Raw genomic sequence first — 6,283 nt, forward strand, 5'->3', positions numbered from 1 at the left:
TTTTTCTATCGGAACAAATACTAATATATCACGACGTTACGTGTTTTCGGTAGCATAAGCTAAAGTAATTAACAAAAAGCGAAAGATATTGTCAGACTTACGAAAGATGTATAATATATAATAAATAGACCATTTCATGGTGTAGTTTTTTCGAATACAATTTTTATGTCAATTCGTGTTGTGCGAAAAATATATTTTCACCCATTTGCAATTCGTGAAAATAAGGTTATCACACATCACTCGTTGACAGAAAAATCGTATTCGAGAAAACTCATGAAATAGCATATGTATATCTATCTATCTATCTATCTATCTATATAAATAAAATATATGTATTTCTCTCTCTCTCTCTCTCTCTCTCTCTCTCTCTCTCTCTCTCTCTCTCTCTCTCTCTCTCTCTCTCTCTCTCTCTCTGTGTGTGTGTGTGTGTGTTTGTATTGATATATGAATATTTATATGGTACGTATGTCGGGTTCGACTATCACATACATAGATATTAACGCACAAATAACACAAGTACTAGTATACGTATCTTACACCTTTCAAACACCCATCATTTGGATAGAAACCTGTGCACTGGCCCAAAATCTATGTCATAGAAATCGGAACGTGCTATCTCCTGAAAATAACATGTTTCATTGGCTGTGTTATTAAATGAACAAAAAAGTGTGCATAACATTTTAACAAGGGGGTGTCTAGACTGTCGAGCGAATTTTATAAGGGGGTCGAGACATACTCCCCCGGAAGATGTATTTAAAAACCAAAAGTTGCTCGAGCAGTAGGGGAGGGGTGTCGACCAACACGCCCCCCCCCCCCTCCCCCCCAACAAAAAAAACCCATGCGCCTGAAGACTACATGACGTGCAAATTACAAAATGTTTTCACACAAACAAACAGTATAAGCAGCATAGTTAAATTAACTATTACTAAACCATCTACAGTATAGGCCTATATAGCATTATGTTATGTCTAGGTACAAAATGTGCCATTATTCATTTAAAGGGACATACCCTAGTTTGTAAACACTATGGCGTATTTTTTACTATTAAAGCCGTTTTTGACAACCGAAATCATATTTTACTTAGATTTTATTGTTTAGATTCCGTACTTTCGAAGTGCTTTTGGTCATTTGGGTGTTTTTAATATCACAAAATGCATTTCTCTTCTGGGTTTTTTAAACGCACGTGCATCTGAGAGGTAACAGTTATGGAGTCGAGTTTAATCTATTTTAGAGCGTATTTCACCATTTGAAAGTCACAGACTCATGTTTCACTCAATTGTAACTAAGATTAACTAAGCTTAGTGTTAACTTTCATAGGCTGAAATTTGGGTCTGTCTCTTTAAAATCCATATATGACTATAAATGTTCTTATGTAAATATTCTTATAGTTATGTTTCAAAATGTGCCATGTTCTCTTTTTTCTTTTCTTTTTTTTTTTATTTTCTTTTATTTAAGAATTGTCTGTTATTTCTTTTACGTTTATCGGGGTGTGAACAAAAACAAAATTATCCACAAACTGTGTGAATCAGTGAAGCCGTTCTCACATAAGTTTTCGGATGATTTTGTTTTGTTCATACCCAGATGAACGTAAAAGAAATTAGAGACAATACTTATAATTAAATTTGAATCATTTTGACTAATAATAATACTAAAACTTCATACTTTATTTTGAATTACTTTTTGGTCCATAAACAATAACGCTCAATAAGCCCACTTGCCCATATATAATGACGTCATCAGACATGCCGTTCCCTGACGACGTAATTTTTACATTCATCGAGAATTGAACAAACTCCCGTTGCTACGTCTGGACCAATGGGATGACGTTATATTGTAATGAATGTAACGGAAATTTAATTCAAAACCTTTATTACCCCCAGACCACTGGCAATGTCAATCATCGTCTTACAATATACAACACTAATAAAATTATAACATGATTATGTGTACATGTATAATGGTAAGATAAAGGTTTTATGATATTTCATATTATGTATATAAACAATATGTGATATATATGGGAGTTATATTCATTACATTTGTTGTCATACATTGCACAACCATATTCATATTCATATATATATATATATATATATATATATATATATATATATATATATATATATATATATATATATATATATATATATATATATATATATATAATGATCCGAGGGTCAAGAGGAATAGGTGAAAAAAGCTTACATTGGGGGGAAAAAAGGAAAGAGGGGAAGGGGAAAAGGGGAAAAGGACATAAAGGAAAGGTTTGTTTATCAACACCGAAATGTTTTTAAAAAAAAATTTATTAACTGTTTTAAGAGGGTGTCTAATGTGGTAAGGGGCCGTTCAAATATTACGTCACGCTAGTTATGTTTCAAAATGTGCCATGTTTCTTTCTTTTTTTCTTCTTTTTTTTCTTTTCTTTTATTTAAGGATTGTCTGTTATTTCTTTTACGTTCATCGGGGTGTGAACAAAAACAAAATTATCCACAAACTGTGAATCAGTGAAGCCGTTCTCACATAGGTTTTCGGATGATTTTGTTTTGTTCATACCCAGATGAACGTAAAAGAAATAACAGACAATACTTATAATTAAATTTGAATCATTTTGACTAATAATAATACTAAAACTTCATACTTTATTTTGAATTACTTTTTGGTCCATAAACAAAAACGCTCGATAAGCCCACTTGCCCATATAAAATGACATCATCAGATATGCCGTTCCCTGACGAAGTAATTTTTACGTTCATCGATATATGAACAAACTCCCGTTGCTACGTCTGGACCAATGGGATGACGTTATATTGTAATGAATGTAACAGAAATTTAATTCTAAACCTTTATTACCCTAGACCACTGGCAATGTCAAGGTTGGGGTGCCTTGAATCATCGTCTTACAATATACAACACTAATAAAATTATAACATGATTATGTGTACATGTATAATGGTAAGATAAAGGTTTTATGATATTTCATATTATGCATATACACAATATGTGATATATATGGGAGTTATATTCATTACATTGCACAACCATATTCATATTCATATATATAGATATATATAGATATAGATATACATGTAGATATATATGTATATATATATGTATATATATATGTATATGTATATATATATGTATATATATATATATATATATATATATATATATATATGTATATGTTTAAAATGATCCGAGGGTCAAGAGGAATAGGTGAAACGAGCTTACATTGGAGGGAAAAAAAGGAAAGAGGGGAAGGGGGAAAAGAACATAAAGGAAAGGTTTGTTTATCAACACTGAAATGTTTTTTGAATTTTTTTATTAACTGTTTTAAGAGGGTGTCTAATGTGGTAAGGGTCCGTTCAAATATTACGTCACGCTATTTTTGTCAAAATTAGACACCCACCCACCCACCCCCCTTGTAACGCCCCGTAACGCTAGGTCATACACCCCCTCAAAATATTACGTAACACTCGGAGATATCCTCCCCCCCCCCCCCCCAACACAGACAAAGCAACGTGGCAATGTTTATTTATACCCATGTGTGGAGAATGTAAATAATATACATGTAACCTACTATTCCGAAGATCTGTGATGACTGTATTACTTGGGAGGGGTCGTAGCCCAGTGGTAACGCTCGATGCACGGTCGGTGTGGGATCGATCCCCGTCGGTGGTCCATTGGGCTATTTCTCGTACCAGCCAGTGCACCACGACTGGTATTTCAAAGACCGTGGTATGTATTACCCTGTCTGTAGGATGGTGCATATAAAATATGCTTTGCTGCTAATCGAAAGAGTAGTTCGTGAAATGGCGACAGCGGGTTTCCTCTCTCAATATATGTGTGGTCCTTAACCGCATGTGTGACGCCATATATCCGTCAATAAAATGTGTGGAGTGCGTCGTTAAATAAAACATTTTTTTCTTCTTCTTTTTTGTATCAGCTGGTATAGGAAATTAGCGATTAACTCCACTAGTCCATTTCCGAAGCGATAATTGCCAAAAGCGAAATCCATGAACGGCCTAAATCAATGAAGAAACAGTTTTAATAAAGGTATTACGGTATTATGTCGAAGCCTTTACTTGATGCGTGGTCGATTTGGGGTCGATCCCCGTCTGTGGTCCCATTGGGTTATTTCTCGTTCTCACAGTACAGTTCGATCGTATGCTACAAGTCGGTGCATCATTTCGCATAAAGGGTTTCCTCTCTCAATATCTGTGTGGTCCTTAACCATATGTCTGACGCCACATAACCGTAAATAAAATGTGTTGAGTGCGTCGTTAAATAAAACATTTCTTTCTTTTTTCTTTCTTTGACATCTACAACAATGGCTAACAATTACTTGAGGCCTATTGTAAATCATTTTCCTCGTTTTTTAAGATGAGGGTAATCCATTTTGCGTTGCGAAATCTGCTGACTGTCGCAGGAAAAGGTTGAGATCGCAGTAGTAGGTATTTACGATATTAGTGCTAAGATTCTGACATGGAACAGGGCCCTAGAATGTAAAAACGCACAATTTCCCTTTCAGAAATTATCATTCGTAGGTGTTAGTGTTGTTACTGACGAATTACCTCAGGAACGACAGCGATCGCGAACACTCGTCTTCCTATGTAAGATATACGTTCAGAAGGGAGAGCGATCGCGAACAGTCGTCTTCCTATGTAAGAGATACGTTCAGGAGGGACAGCGATCGCGAACACTCGTCTTCCTATGTAAGAGATACGTTCAGGAGGGACAGCGATCGCGAACACTAGTCTTCCTATGTAAGAGGTACGTTCAGGAGAGACAGTGGTCGCGAACACTCATCTTCATGAGTAAGAGGTATGTTCAGGAGGGAGAGTGAACGCGAACACTCGTCTTCCTATGTAAGCGATACGTTCAGGAGGGAGAGTGAACGCGAACACTCGTCTTTCTATGTAAGAGGTACGTTCAGGAGGGAGACCGATCGCGAACACTCGTATTCATGAGTAAGAGGTACGTTCAGGAGGGAGAACGATCGCGAACACTCGTCTTCATGAGTAAGAGGTACGTTCAGAGGGAGAACGATCGCGAACACTCGTCTTCCTATGTAAGAAATACGTTCAGGAGGGACAGCGATCGCGAACAGTCGTCTTCCTATGTAAGAGATACGTTCAGGAGGGAGAGCGATCGCGAACACTCGTCTTCCTATGTAAGAGATACGTTCAGGAGGGGAGGTAACCGTGTACACCCTAAAACTAGGCTTAATTACAAAAATCATCAGTTTCCGCATTTCAAGTCATCAGTCAAACATAACCATACGAGACAAGGGCCGGGGCAACCCTCCTCCCAGGGTTGGAACAAATTCTCAAATTCGGGCAAAACATAGAGATATTCGGGTAAAATGAGCTTGCTTAACCCTTCCGCCCCCTTCCACCTAAAAACATAATCAATATTCGTCATCGCAAGGAAATGTTTTATTTAATGACACACTCAACACATTTTATTTACGGTTATATGGCGTCAGATATATGGTTAAGGACCACGCAGAAAAAAGAGAGAGTAAACCCGCTGTCGCCACTTCATGGACTACTCTTTTCGATCAGCAGCAAAGGGTCTTTTATATATCCTGGCGTCATATGTTTTCGATACGATAAGCAAAAATTTAAATATAATAAAAACAATACTTCGTACATACAATAATACGTTACCTTTCTCAAGTCACATAAGTTTATTGTGAAAAACAGTGATAATTTCCTATGAACGCCAAGTTTTCCTCCAAAAAAAACTAGCTGCTAAGTCGCACAGGTGTTTCCGCTATATTTTCACAAACGTCATATGTTTTCGATAGTTTCATTGGCTGTCTATTTTTGTCCTTATTACGGTAGTGTAGGGTCTATACTCCGTACAGTAATTTACATCAAAATCTTCTTTTGAAAATAAAATCATAAAATGTTTGTAACTCGTAAAAAATATTGAATAATTTTCAGACCAATAGACAGTGTTCACTGAAAACATATTTACATTAGGTTTTCGTCATAGGTTAATGTCTAATCATCTTGTTATACGTATCAACGGCACCAAAATTCAGATTGTAACCTTAAGTACTCTGACAGTGAAAACTAGCTATATATTTTCAAAAAATCTAATTCCACCAAACCACCTTTATTTGTAGTAAATGTAAATGCACCTGTAAACATGCCCCCACCAGAATTACCGAAAAGAACTTTGCTGTGAATGACATAAGAGGTAACCCAACCAGCCTTCCATAAATTTTATTGTTTAGTGTAACGATCACGTGGTATATCGTCTAACTTTGGCA

This window comes from Gigantopelta aegis, chromosome 5, assembly GCF_016097555.1.
Source record: "Gigantopelta aegis isolate Gae_Host chromosome 5, Gae_host_genome, whole genome shotgun sequence".
Taxonomy (NCBI): Eukaryota; Metazoa; Mollusca; class Gastropoda; order Neomphalida; family Peltospiridae; genus Gigantopelta; species Gigantopelta aegis.